General features: G+C 34.1%; 1 long non-coding RNA gene across 45 annotated transcripts in view; it reads right to left on the bottom strand.

Moving 5' to 3' along the window:
* Nucleotides 1-15894, bottom strand: part of LOC106730695 — a 427796-nt gene that overhangs the window by 377093 nt on the left and 34809 nt on the right. Inside the window, exon 4 of one of the 45 annotated variants that reach the window (XR_004322724.1) lies at nucleotides 5602-5697. The exons of the other annotated variants lie outside the window; for them this stretch is intronic. This is a non-coding gene — a long non-coding RNA (uncharacterized LOC106730695). The remainder of the gene's footprint in view (nucleotides 1-5601; nucleotides 5698-15894) is intronic. 45 annotated transcript variants of the gene reach the window in all.

The raw sequence follows: 15894 nt of genomic DNA, 5'->3' as shown, positions 1-15894 counted from the left end.
GCAAATCATTTACCCAGATTTAGTTAAATAAAAATAATCACTTCATTTGAAAAATAAAATCAGTTTGAAAATCATTTTCCATATCTAGTTAAATAAATATAATCACATTGTCCCAGCTTTCAGCACAAGGCTATGATGAGGATCAAATGAGATATTTTACCTGAAGGCTCTCTGTGAACTATAAAATGGGATACGATATCAGACATCATTATTATTTTTCTGAGTATATACACCAAAAGCCGAAGAGTTTTGTTTGTGTAATTAAAGCTTCCATTAATCCATTCATCAATAAGCATTAGGTACATTTGTCCAACCAGTTAAAATGTATCCACTTTTGTTAGTATTTGGTCCAAGTTTCTCCATTTTGTCTATAAAGATATCGTGGAAGATAGTCAAATGACTTACTGAAATCAAGATATATACTTCCCTGAATTTTCCATTTCATTACTGCATCAGTCATTCAGTTAGTTGGTTGATCAAAGCAAGTAAACATAATTTTGGGCCTCTTCTTTCACATCCTTCTCAGCAGTATCATAACTTGTTCTCAAAGAATCAATGGGAAAAAATTGCCTGCCAGCTTTTTACTTACTGAACTCTTTCCAAATTTCTGTATTTTATCTAATGTTTTTAAATATGTTATGCAAATGGATAGGCACAGTACATTTTTTCTCCTTTTTAGACTCTTTAAATTTTTCCAATTTCAAAGATAACTCTTCTCTTTTCTTTCATTTAATACTGACTGCAGGTGGATTCTTCTTAACGAGCCAGAGGTGTGGAATCACACTGAGAACATATGAGGATTAAACACAGCTTTCAAATAAACTTTCCTCCATCTAGTTTTTCCTCTTGGAAAAGGGGAGTTATAAAAGGTGATTTTATCCATTTGTAATAAAAATTTATTTTTGATACATTCTATAGCACTTATCACAATAATTAACTCAGCAATTAACATTCTTTGCTGATAAGCATCCCTGGAACAGCAATAAATAGGGAGGGAAAACACCTAACATATTTCAGCAAATGTCAAAGCTCTACTTTTCATTGTCTCACTCAAAACTCAGCTGAAACCATTACACTAATTAGAATGTGTGTGCTCTTTTACCTGGCCAGTAACTACTCTATGTGAGTAAACACCAAACCAAAACGTTGTAAACTAACAACCAACTCCAAATTCCATATTTTATCTAAATTAACATTTGTTAAATTTTTATTTTTAGTATGGCTTGTATACACACAATCACACTTACTGCTTCAAGTGTAATTTTATCACTAGTATAAAAATTCATTCACTCATTCTCTTCCAAAATATTTACTGATTGCCTATGATGTTCCAAGTACTATTTTAGGCACTTGGGATATAGAATTCATTAAACAAACTAGCAAGAAAATAAATAAAAATTGCTTCCCTGATAGAGCTTATATTCTATCAGAGAGAAAATTATAAATTAACAAAATGAATTAGAAAAAATATTTTAAAATGATAAATTCTATGGAGAAAAATAGAGCAAGTTGAGGAGACAGAGAATGTCTGAAATGGGAAGGGGCAGGTTGTGATTTTACTTGCTGACAGGATAAAAGGTCACCCTTGATCTCATTAAGAAAGTGACATTTTATCAAAACCTTAAGGCAAAAGAGGGAATTAGTCATGGGGGTGCTGGGTGGAGGAAGCAGCTAGAGCAGAGGCCCTAAGGTGGGGACATCTTCGGCATGAGGAGGAAGACAGTGTGACTGGATCCGGTGGGGAAGAGCAATGAAGGTGGGGTTAGAGACTTAAGGGGAGCAAAGTCACGGAAGGCCTTTTAGAACATTGCAAAAACTTTAGCTTTTACTTTGAGGGGCATGCGGAGTCCAGGCAGAGTTATAAGTAAAGGTTGGATTCATTTTCATTTCTATTGCAAAGGATTACTCTGCCTGAAAACAGATTTAAGTTGGCATTTGTAGATACCGGGGCATGATATTACAGGCTACTGCAATTATCCCGATGAGAGATGGTAATGATTTATATTAGGATAAAAGCAGTAGAGGGGGGTAGTCAGAAGTAGTCACAGTCTAAGTGTTTTAAAATAATTCAAACACAGTAAAAAGTAAAAATAATAGTATAATGAGCCTCATATACCCATCACCAATGAAGAATTACCAAGATTTTGTCATCTTTGGAGGGGGAATGCCAAGACGGCGGAGTAGGACACACAGCTCATCTCCTCCAAGAATACACTGAGAATTATATCTAAAGACCCACTGATTCCCACAGAACACCTACTGAGCTTTGGCAGAACATCTCTTACTTTAAAATACAAGGAGATTCTTCACAAAAACTGATAAAAGAGAAAAAAAAGGAAAAAGGAAATTAGCGCAGGACCCGCCCCATGGCGAGGGAGCAGCAAAGAAGGCAAAGTGCTCACTTCATGCTGGAACGCCCTCTTTCCAGCTGGGAGGTCAGCGGGGACAGAAAGGAAGCTTCTGAGGCTCAGAAGGGAAAACAGAAACCTCTTGGCCACAGAACTGAGAGAAGCCAGAACAAAGGTTCCCTGCGATCCCCAGCCCTGGGTGCGAGCCGGCAAGTGCAGGCCAGGACTGGCTTCTGGAGCTCAGTGAGAAGGCTGGGGAGAGGCACGTGGCCAATTGCATAGAGGCAGCCTGGAGTGTGGTACAGGCTGTGGCTGGAGTGTGTGCAGAACAGAACAGCCTGGGACTCCCATATAAAAGCAACACTGCTAGTGTGCATGGGGGTGAGGAGCGCAACGCAGCCACAGGCATAGCCACTATATGTATATAATATAGCCACTATATGTGTGTAATATCTTGTAGTAACCTATAATGAAAAAGAATATGAAAACAAACATATGTATGTTCATATATGACCGAAGTATTGTGCTGTGCACCAGAAATTGACACAACATTGTACACTGACTACACTTCAATAAAAAAGAATACCAAAAACCCATACATTTAAAAAATTTTTTAAAAGAACACTTACAGAAAACTTTTAAGGTACATTGCCATAAAAGGGAGCAGAGAAAGGATTGGTGAATGGAAATGTTAAAGGTCAAGGGAGGATTTTAATGTTAGGTTTTATTTTAATCCAAGTTATATATTCATTTAACTCAAATAGTTAAATAATTCTAAAAGCCTTCACAAAAATGTAACTATCCCCTGCATTTATCACCCCCCATTTCTCAACCATCAGAAACCTTAGAATAAACAATTTTAGCTGATACTTTTGATTTCTTCTTGACTTTTGTATCTTTATTTGTCTTCTTTGTTTGCATTAGACCTTCCTTCTCCACTATTTTCCTTTTCTATTTTCCTCATTTCCCTTTTCTTTCCTTTTCTCCCTCTTCCCTAATCCTATTCTTATTTTCCTTTTCTTTAAACTAAGCTCTACCTTACTTTTTCCTTTTCCTTTTCCTCTTCATTCTCTTCATCCTCCTTTCTTTTTTCTTTTTCCTAGAGAGATGGGGAAAGCTCTCTCTTTTTCTGCTTTCCCTCTTTCTCTCAGATATGGCTAGGCTAAAAAAAAGTATTAAAATGTCATATATATTGCACTTTTTTTGTTGTTTGTTGTTGGCAGGGAGAGGTAATTAGGTTTATGCTTTCTTAACGGAGGAACAAGGGATTGAACCAAGGAGCTCGTGCATATTAAGCATGCACTCCAAGGACTTCATGCATATTAAGCATGCACTCTACCACTGAGCTATCCCCTCCAACGCCATGTTACACTTCTTGAATAAGGATTTTTAGGCCAGATTCTTATATTTGTGTCAAGCTAGCCAAACAATTATGGTTCTATTTTTAAGGAGGGAAAATAGGTTTTCTGAAAGTCTCATTAACCTATTTTGTTTTGTTTTTTGTGTGTCAGTATTGTTCAATAAAAATAATGAATAAATGATAAATATAGAATGTATTTCTAATTAGTTTAAATATTTAAAGTCTCTGCGAATAGGATGTCTCTTTTACTTAATTGGTATTTCCTTAAGGTCAACTACTCTGCCTTATTCATGTAATACCCGAGCACCTAATACGGTGCCTGGTAGGTAATAGCTGCCCAAAAACTTTCCTATAACTGTATGTATTAGTAATCCTGGTGTGCAGAGCACAATGCTAGTCCATTGGCAAACTCAAGATGTGTCAATTTAAACACAAGAGTGACACGGTATTTCTTTGACTACCTTCCATGTCAAACCTTGGTCTTCAAAGTAAAATTATTTTTAAGAAAAAAAAAGCACCATTAAACTATATGGCAGATGTTGTTCTTGCGCTCTGGTGCATACTTGATGTGGCATTCACATTTATTCAGTAAAATACATGCCAGATCCTTATGCTACACTCGGGGGCTAGAAGGAGTAGTTACAAAATAGGGTGACAAATGCTACAAGACAGTAGTTGGAAACAAAGAAGAAGCCACTAATTTTCCTGGAGGAGTCTTCATAGGCTTCAGAGAAGTGGTGACTATGAGGCTGGAAGTGTGAGAGGTGAGAGCCATTTCAATGAGCTGTGACACTCAATGCGATCTTCATAGCAAACAGTTACAAGATAGAGTCATAAGTTTTAGTGAAACAAATAATGTATTCCTTAAATATTTCCTACTTCCTTTGAGTGTACAGTAGAAAGAAATATGGACAGCAGGAAACATGCCATCTAGAGACAAGAGCCATTTAAACTGAGCCCACTCAATGTGGGAACATTTAATTCAGAATCTTCACATAATTTCCTTTTATTTAAACCATTATTAAGAAATATCCTCCAACTTATCACATGTGAATTTTAAGCCTCAGTAGTATTAGGTTTGACACAGACAGAGCACTTCTGGAATTATATTAATTTAGGCAGTAGTACCTGTTAGTGAGCATTTGATTGCCCATAATGCGGAAGGATTTACTCATATTACCCTTTTATTGGCAAATATATTGGGTGAAAATCCCCTGATATTGCTGGTAGTTGTGCATTCCAAATTTTATTGGATTTGTAAGCCATTTTCCTCTGTGTTTAAACTTGTGATATCTTTCTATTAATAGAAAAACCCAGGTGTTAACTGCAAAAGAACATTCACTGTTATGCAGGTGTACCCTAGGCTTGTGTCTCCCATGCTCAATTATAACAAGTGCTTTGATTCCTTTTCAATTTTAATGTTTTGTCTTTTCCAAATCGGTAAATAGAAGAGGATGTATAAAATGATTGCATATTATCTAAGCAAAGATAACCCCTTGACCTCCTGAAGACCAAAATGGCTACATAATAATAAAGACCATAGGCAGATTATGAAATTTCCATTGCCCTAGATAGGTCTTCAAAAATAAGGCAATTGGATTAAAATGAATTGGATACTAAATTTCAAGTAAGAATATATATATAGAATAGAATATACATACATAAAATATTAAGGCTAATTCTAGTTCTGGAACCAGCCAAAACCTCATAAAATCTGTTTTGGTAAATCCTATACAGTAGACTTTTACAGCCCACTGCTAATGTGTAACATCTGATATTTCACAATGGTGGTAGAATCTTTATTCAAAATTAAGGGCCCAAAGTTGTCAAAACCTAAAGCTGCTAGCATTTACCATTTAATGATCATGGTATTAGAAATAGAATTTACTTAACCTTTGAAGTGTCCTTGGACACATATAAATTAAGTTCACAGAAATGTCAATCTTTGGACCTCATGAGAAAACACTGTCTTTCAGGGTGAAACAATAACTGCAAAAAGAAAAGATAACACAGCACAGTTACAAATGGTTGCCTCTTAGTCTTTCTAAGAGTCTTTCTATTATATATATATAATATATATATATGTAAATTAAAATTTTACATTAGGTTTCGAATGACATGTCTTAATAGCTAATGGTGCTGGTGGTAATTTTTTCCCCAGCCTAAATTTATTTCTCTGTTTCACTGCTCTTTCCCTTGGTATTAGAAGACAGAAACCTGGGAATAGGAGGAGTATCTAGCATGGAAAGTGACTTCAGGGATCATTCGGAAAGTAGGAACTTGAAGATTTGAGGCCATGGACTCAGAAAAATAAGCACACAATAAGGAAAGACATGAGATGTAGATACAACCTTACACCTGTGTATATTTTTAAAGTACATTTCTAAACACATATAGCAAAGTTGTTCATATTTCAAGTAGTACGTATGCAATCAATTTTTCCCCGGTTGTATTTAAGGTACAAGAAAACACTACTTTAGATTCTTGTCCTAGTTCTACCACTAGGTATCCCTGTAAGTTCTGACAAGTAATTAAACCTCTCGGACCCTCTGGTTATTTAGGCTCAGTTCAACTTGGTGAATATGGATGGCTCTCATATTAAGTGCCAGTCCTTGTGTTCAATTCTGAGAATCCAAAGATGGAAATTACCTCTAATTGAGTTATTACAATTCCCAATTCTAATCTCACCCCATTCAATAACTTCTAAATTGTCCACACTGCTCCAAAATGATGTCTTTAAAATGGAAATCTCCTGAAAGGTTTTTAAATGCTTCAGTAACACCATGTGGCCCTCATTTTAAAAAATCTTTAATTTCCTAGAAATGTATACCTGACTTTTTATAGTGGGTCCCTCTTTGCCTCTCATATCCATTTTTCACTCGTCACCAAACCTCAGCCATAATAATCCCCATGCTGTCTCAGAAATGCTTTCTCTATTTTCTGTTCTGTTCCTTTTGTAGCATGTGTACCTCTTTCCACCTAAAACAGCATCCTTTTTATCATTTCATCTTATTCCTAATGTCTGCTATTCCTTCTTACTTCAGTACTTAAGTCTTTCTTCCCTCAGACAGAATCCCCCTCTGATCCCGCTGATGTCTTGTGGAATTTATCAAGCAATACTGTAAATCTCTTTATGGATCTGTTCATCAACTACACTAGAGATCCCAGGGTATTGATTAAGAGTATGAATTATTAAATCAGATTGCCTAGGTTCAAATTCAACCTATTACAATACTGTGTGACCTTATTGAGCAAGTTATTTAACCTCCTCCATCTTCAGTTGTTTTATGCGTGAAATAGGAAATGATGATTAGTACCTAGCTCTTGGGAATGTTATGAGGGTTAGAAAACAAACATAAAACCAAACACATAGAAAATGGAAATCAAATCAATGCATGTAAAATGCTGTACCCAGAGTCTGACACATAGATAAGTGCTTAATAAATGTAATTTATCATTTTATTATTGCTAAGGTTGTCTCATCTCTATATCTCTAATATCTTACACATTATCTGATATAACACATTTACTAGTTCATTAATTAAGTGTATATTTACTATGCACCTCTGTGTCAAGTATTGTGTAATTTCAGAACATATAAATATAAAAAGTAAGTATAGTAACGGAATGAAGGAATGAATGAAAGAATGAACAAAGACAAGTTCTACCCCTAACCAAAAAGAGTATTTGTTGTGTAGCAGGGGGAAAACCATGCAAGTGAAGAAATAACAAAGAGTATGTATCAGTTCTTGTTCAGGGCAGGAAGTTAAATCTTTTTAAAGTGTATCAAGCAGAAAGGAATCCTAATTCAGGGAATCTCTATCTTAGAAAATTGTTGAACTGGCTAGGAATGGAAGTCAGGATTAGCTACTGGATTCCTGAATTTAAGGGCACACCAAAGTTGTAATCCAGGGGAAATCAGGCTGCCCCTGCTGTCAGACTACCTCTCATCCACATAATACTGGTGACTAATGGCTGGGAAGTTGAGTGTGGGGCTCCTCAACTGCCTTTATGCACTCCAGCCTCCACGACTTTGTTTGTCTGCCATGAGCAAAAAGAGCAAGAAGACAACTTTCACCTATCTTTCACTCTCCAAATCATATGATAATGCATTTAGTTAGACCCTGTTGGGCAAGTTTGTGAAATGTAGTTTTCAACTTCCCAACCTTTCCAAGTACATAATGTCTATGTACTTTGTAGGGAAAATATTTTACTTTTAAAAGTCTGTACTTTAGAATCTATTTTTGATATCCTCATTAAAAAAAAAAAAAAGTCCCACTATTTCGAACTCAGTAACAGTCACTTCAAAGTCTCACAGAGAATAATATTATTCTCGATCTATCCAGTGGTCCAGTGATGGAGTTATACTCTGAGGATTTTATGAAGCACAGAGTAGGAGCATGTAAACCAGGTCAGGATGGAGGGTGTACATTCAGGAGGACTTTCTGAAAGAAGAGCTATGTGGAGAAGAAAGCAAGGGAGCAGTTAGAATTATATGAATGTGGTCTTCCATTTCAGGTGCTCCCATACAAGAAGAGAACTTCCTGCTGAAGTATTTCTTACTTGGAAGTGATGCATTTGTGAAATGCTAGTAACAAAGTATCAATTTAAAAAACTGGTAAGAACAATTTAGTCTATTCTTACCAAGTACTTATGGGAGTTCTGATTGGATTTCTATGTATTGAGGTCCCTGCAAAGAGATGACTGTGTCTGCCACACTGACCACACACTAGACTTTAAGGAATGATTTGGAATTTTATTAATACAGTCTTTCTTAAAATGTGCTCTCTCTTTAAATTATGCTCAGATAAAACCAGAACTAGAAATTAGAACTTGAAGCTACTGAGGTTCTTCAGTTCTTATTACAAAAATCAAAGCAAATTTTCATCATGGGAAAATTATTAATCTTTTTTTAGATGTAAGAGGCAACTTTGGGCAGATAAACCTGATTGAATTCATTTAATCTTTGTTATATATGTTGCTGTTAAGTTTTATTGGGAAAGGAGACTTCATCATTTAAAAATGTTTGCTTTCATTTGTATTTGACATAATATTATTAATTGACATTCTGTAGTCTCCAAAGAGCCAAGAAATCCAGTTTTAATTTATCATTAACTGTAGATTTGTTGTAGTGGAGCTATGGTCTACTATAGGAAACAGGTAGGTAATTCATTAAAAGCCAGTTTAATATAGAAAGCAACAAAAGAATTTTCAAAATAATAACCTAGCATTTTGTTCTATCTGGTTAATTTTGAGACAATCTTGGCCCTCTCAGCTCCTGAATTTTATTATCTCCTCAGCCACTATGAAAGGTATGAATTTTATTAGAAATATAACTTATATGTTAAAATTCTAATTGATACCATATCTAAATACATTGGGAATTTTTTTCAAATTAGCATTCAAACATTTGATATTTAAACCATTTTTTTTCTTTGAATCAAGATTCTTTTTCACTTCTCTTTGAACTTTAAGATAGGTTGTTTATGTAAGGTGAGAAGTGTGTGTGTGTGTGTGTGTGTGTGTGTGTGTATAATTTCAAAACTCCAGTAAGTAAATTTTACCTTTAATTATTAATTTAACTTGGTATCAAGAACTCATGAGAGAGTAAGAAAAGCTTTCTCTCAAAACAATTAAATCTGAAAGTTAGGACATCATCTTGGAGAAGTGAGTTTGTACTAGGAGCTTTTTCTTCAAATTTCTCTCTGGTGGCCATTTGGTATATATAGCAATGTTGTACATAAATATTGATAACCATTTATATTTTTATAAATTATATTAATCCTTGGTGTCTTTCTGAGTTATAAAATGTGCAGTTAGGTCACAACTTTCATTATATAGGTTTACAAAATTGTGCAGATATTATTAAAGCTAATGTCTTATTCATTCATATACCATTATGAAGCTTATATATCCTGATATTTATAGATATATAATAAAATAAACCCATACAAATACCATTTTCCAAGGAATTTCATAAGAATTTAAGTTTATGTTTTCATTCATGTGATGGACTATTACAGTGTCACTCTCCCCACTTGAACTGCAATTCTCAGTATTCATGCCTCTGTATAGTCTCTTTTAACCTGAGTTTAACAAAGAGCCTTGATAAGCTTGCACACACTGGAACTTGTTATTTTGGAACATTTTTCTGAGCCCAGCTTCAAACTGTTAATAAGTAAAGACTAGACTAACCTGGAGGGTGAAACCATTTTGTTGTTTTAGCCCCAGCTAAAGTCCCACTTTAATTAAGCCATGTAACTGATACCCTATATGGCACATGAAGCAAAACAATGGATCAACTGATCTCAGTCAACCCACAGAATCATAAGAAATAATAAGTACTTGTTCTTATAATTCAGTAAGTTTTTAATACTGTTTTTTTTAATCACAGCAATACCTAAGTGAAACAGAAATTGGTGATATATAAAAGCAGGATGCTGGTATCATCATACAAACATAAAATATATGGCATTGGCTTTGGGACTAAGTAGCAAAGGCCTCTTTAGAAAAGTTGTGAGAAAATTGTTATTGGAAACTTGACAACAGTGTACCTAATTTATCTATCGATGGAAAATTAATGAGAACAATGACCTTGGGAACTTGTAAGATAAAACATGTACATAATGAACCTCATGATTCTGGGTAAGGAGATTTTCAGACAGGATGTTGAAAGTGTCAAATGGCTTCTTACAGTTGCCTAAGATATAGTTTTATAGGAAACAGATGAATGAAAGCAGGAACTGTTTGGTTTCAATCAGAGCTTAATAAAATGATTTCCAACACAAGAATGGCTGAGTTAGAATATAGAGTTGATTTTCACCCCCAACTCCTCCACTGGATAAAAGGTTATCAAATTAAGAAAAGACCAGAGGTGAAAATAAAATCTAGGGTACTAACAGTAAACTGTGGCTTCAGAGTAAAGATCAAAACAATGCTATGACTTTGTTAGAATTAAGAAGGATTCAAGGTGTTTCTTCTCAGACCCTCTCAGCTAGACAAAAAATTCCTAAGATTTTAAGAATGTTGCCTTAAAGCACATTAACCTATATTTCAAAATAGAAAGGGATCTGTCTTGAAAATATATGTCTTTGTGACTTTTGTTTAATGGAATGAACTATATTTGCTATGTAGAAGGCCCACAAAATTGTAAAGGGAATTTTAGTGTTGAGAGTATTATCAGCCTACACTAAGAGGGATGGGGACAGTTCAAAACAATTTGGGCCTTCAGCTTTCTACAGCAGGGAATAGGCTGATAAAGTTATTCAGCTACAAGAAGGGTATTTTTTTTTTTTTTTTTTTTTTTTTTTTTTTACTAAAAAGCGGGATAAAGAGCCCAGAGCGTTGAGCCAAGGGTCTTAGGCAGCCACTCCCAAATAGGATAAGTTAGTCTAATCAAGAAATATTCCCTGCCCCTGGAGCAGGGGAACTGGTGGCATGGACCTGCCTGGATTCCAGAATTTCTACGTGCCTCTACCTTCTCTCCTCTTTCCCAGTGGGAGGGTGTAGCATGATTATCTTCTTTCTGTCTCACCATGGAATTTTTATAGTATTATGGGTATAACTTTATCATGCTTTCTACTTTTTCTATTTTTAAATAAAACTGTTGGCATATGCAGAGTAAGCTGGATTACTAGAGCAAGTGTCTATATGTTCTAGGTCTTAAAAATCATTCAGTTTCAATTATGTAGTTCTGTGTTTTCCAATGCAGTAGCCACAAGCCACATGACACTACTGAATACTTAAAAATGAAATGGTAGCTGGTATGAGTTGAGATGTGCTGTAAGTGTAAAGTAACCATAGGATTTTGAAGACTTAATAGGAAAAAAAATATAAAGTATCTCATAAATAAGTTTTATATTGATTAGATATTAAAATGATATTTCAATATATTGGGTTAAACAAATTATTATTTAAATTAATTTTACTTTTTTCTTTATATATTTTAAATGTGACTACTAAAACATTTGGAATACATATGTAGTTCACATTATATTTCTATTGGACATCCTGATCTGGCTATTTTAAATAAAAGTTTTGTTAGTTGAGAGAGAGAGAACTCCTTTAATTATCCATTTTACCCTGTGAATATAAATACAATCTGAAGTATTGCATTTATTTCTAAAGCTAGACATAAAGTCTAATAATTATATATGTTTTAAGCCATACTAAGTCTAAAATAACAAGTGGTCCAACCAAGCTTTTTGTAATTATAATCTCCAGTCTAGCAGACAGTTCCTAGATTTTTACTCTGAATTGCTCCCTCTAATTTCTAACCTATGCCAATATCATTACATAGACACATGACATACACACATACATAGGTATATATATAAATGAAGGGAAAGGGAAAGCTCTTCCTTACACAAGAATGACAGCTAATAAATGTAGAAGAATTAGAAAAATCATAATTGCTAAACTATTATAATGGATTATTTAGGTAAGAATGAATCATTAACTGAATACTAAAATGATTGGGTAGAATTTTGGTGAGAAGAAACATATTTAAATAGGTATGCAAAGTGACAAAATATTTATTCATTATAAAGGAAAAAACTAGTAATTTTACAATGGAGAATCCCAGCAAAACACCACCTTAGACAAGTGATTGAAGGTAACTTCAGTAATGAAAGGAATCAGCATCATGTTGTTATGATGTAAAGAAAAACACTGAATCACTTTTTTGATATTCCCTCAAAATGCAAAAATTGAATTTAATCATGAGAAAATAGCAGATGACCCCAAACTAGGAACACTGCAAAAGAACTCGCTTGTACTCTTCAAAATCTTCGAAGTCATAAAGGACAAGAGAAGGCTGAGGAACTATTGAAAGAACCCAAGAGACATCTCAACTACATGCAATATGTGATCCTGGACTAGATCATGAATAGGGAGAAAAAACTTTTTTTTTTCCTATGAAGTATGTTATTGAGATACTTGGTAAAATGTGAATGGAGTGTGCAAATTTACTGCCAGTATTGGATCAGTGTTGATTTTCAGATTTTAATGATTGTACTGTGGTTACATACAATAGTGTCCTAGACTTTTAGGAAGTATTAAAGCATGCAAGAATAATGGGTAAAATGGCAACTTACTCTTAGTTGGTTCAGATGGTTCACACACACGTACACACACACATTTACACAGAGGCATGCATGAATAGAGAGAGAGACGACAGAGAATGGTAAGATAAATGAGGTAAATTGTTACATTTGACATTTTACCTGGGTGAATTCTTTGTTCTATTTTTGCCTCTTATCTGTAAGTCTAAAATAATTTCACAATAAAGTTTTTAAAACATGTAAGTGACATACGAGGTAAACCTTGGGAAATGCTGACAATTCCTTCTCTGAGACAGGAAAGAAGCTACCTTTGGATGGATAGGAAGCATCTGTTGGTATACAAATATTCTGAAAACTGTTAGAACCCGTGATTTACTTTGCTTAAGCTCCTGCAATGCCCTTAGCTCTCTTCTTGTCTGAGCATATGCAAAGGTAGAAAAAAGATGCTCTTAAAATGCTTTTTCCTTGAGCTAAAAAATGAGAGAAAAGTCCTACTGAGTTTTGCTTTTTGATTAGCCTCAATCATTTCAAACAAGAGGAGCCGTTTCCAAGGCAAATAGCGAGCTCCACAGCCATCCTCACTTCCTTAGTGTTGCCACCTGCGTTTTGCAGGGCTTCTCCACACCCTACTTCACATCTTTTGAAAAGGTTTGTGGAGCATGGGATGAATGTGTAAGCACTCTTGGGAGACTGTCTTTTGCTTACTTTCAGATTTTGCAATTCTGAAACTATTTTACCTTTCTAAAATGTCCTTTCATGCAGAGTTTTTATAAACTCTGAACCAAATACCCAGTTATTTTAACTTTAACTTCAAAGCAATCTATCTTTATTATGATTCCATCACCATAAAATAAAATTGCATCTGGAAACAGAAAATAAAGTAATAGGCATAATAAAGTTATCAACATAACCTCACTAAGCTTTTAATTAGTTCCCTGTTATTTTAAACCAATGACAATCTTCTGTGTGCCCCTTTGAGAATAATTCAATGTTTGTTATTAAATGTTTTATTAAAATGCTTCTCAGTTTCCAGTATTAAGACAAAAGAAACTTATGAAAAATTCTTAGACATATATTAAATTCTAATAAAATAACAAAAATGTCCAGAAACAATTCTAAGTTAGATAATACAAAAATCTGGGTCCAAAAAATAGTTCCTAAAAGAGATAATAAAAGTACTGTGTCTGAGGACTGCTTCTGACACTACCTAGCCTTGTGACGCTGAACAAATCTTTGGTCTCTGAGGCTCAACCATAAAATGAAATGAAAAAAGATTTAATATCTTGATTCATTGCCAAATTAATTTGAAGAGTCTTAAACTTCTTGAAAATGCAATGATCTAATTCTAATTTTTATTTTTAAGGCTCCAAATACTTTAAATGATAAATTCCCAATAGATTATACAAGGCCTTTTCCTAAGCTTTGCTCTTCAAGAAACGACTAATTATCAAACAGCATGATTTTAATGACACAAATGGAATTTTATAATATAGTCTACATATAAAATTTAATAGAAAAAAATGCAGATAACTTACAGTTCAGTTCTGGAAGTACAGTATTCCCAGAGACCTATTTACTAAACGAAACTCTGCTACTGTGATGTTCTCTGTATTGCACAGAATACTATAAACATGCAGAAAATGTCCTTCATTTCTAATTCATTTGAATCACCTTTTTCTCACCTTTATTCAACAGGGGAAAACAAAAATCCAAACCTCTTTAGTCATAATGTTATTTCTTAGTAGATGCAAAAATAGTTTTGACATTTTTACCCCATCAAGGACAAGAACAAATGAATGTTACAGAATTAAAAGAGATTGCCCATACTATATTGTTTTTCCTTGAAACTGTAAAGAAATTGGGTTGTATTTTTAAATGTAGGGGTTTCCTATTGTCAGAGTTTTTTTATTATTAAATTTTTGTTGTAAGATAATTATAAATATGTATGTAGTTATGGAAATAATACAGAGGTCTGTGTACTCATTCTCCAATTTTTCCCAAATATAACATCTTGCAAAATTATAATATCACAACCAGAATATTAACCTTAATATAGTCCAGATACAGAACATTTCTTTCACCACCATGATATCTCATGTTGCTTTTTTATAGCTACATTCAATTCCCTCACTCCTTAATCTTTGGCAACCATTACTCTGTTCTTCATTGCATAATTTTGTCATTTCAAGAATGGCTCATAAATAGCTTTTCTCACTTGGCATACTTCTATGGAAGTTTATCCAGTTTGCTGCCTGTATCAATAGTTTATTGCTTCTTATTGCTAAGTGATAGTCCATGGCATGGGTGTATCACAACTCATTCTGATATTCACCAGTTGAAGGAGACTCTGGGTTGTTTCTAGGTTTTGGCTACTAGAAACAAAACTAATATCAACATTTGTGTACAGTTTTTGTGTGAACTTATGTCCCTATTTCTCTAGGATAAATGCCTAGGTGTGCAATTGCTGGATCATATAATAGTTGAATATTTCATTTTATAGTAACTAACAAACTTCTCAAGAATGGCTGTACTATTTAACATTCTCATCAGCACTGTTTGACTGATCCAGTTTTTTGGTATCATCACCAGCATTTGCTGTTGGCAATATTTTTTTATTTTTGCCATTTTTATAGGCATGTAGTGATATCTAATTGTGGCTTTAACATGCATTTCCTTAAAGGATAATGATGTTGAGCTCTTCCTGTGCTTATCTGCCCTCTGTATATCCTCTTGGTGAAATTTCTCTGCATGTCTTTTGCCCATTTTCTAATTGGAGCTTATTTGTTTTGTACTTGAGTTTTAAGTGTTTATTCTACACAATAATCCTTTATTGGATATATGGTTTGTAAATATTTTCTCTCATTCTGTAGCTCATCTTTTCATTCTCTTAACAGGGCCTTTCCAGAGCAAAAAATTTAATTCAAATAAAGCCAAATTTATCAAGTTTTGTTTTTATGAATTGTGCTTTTAATGTTATATCTAAAGACTCAATGCCTACCCTAGAGCCTGAAGATTTGCTTCTAATGCTTTTCTAAAAGTTTTATAGTTTTACATTTTATATTTAGGTCCTTGCTTCATATTGAGACAATTTGCTTTTTTTTCCTTCCTTTCTTCTTTCCTTCCT

Source organism: Camelus ferus, chromosome 9 (assembly GCF_009834535.1).
Source record: "Camelus ferus isolate YT-003-E chromosome 9, BCGSAC_Cfer_1.0, whole genome shotgun sequence".
Taxonomy (NCBI): domain Eukaryota; kingdom Metazoa; phylum Chordata; class Mammalia; order Artiodactyla; family Camelidae; genus Camelus; species Camelus ferus.
This window is presented reverse-complemented; position numbering and strand designations above follow the sequence as displayed.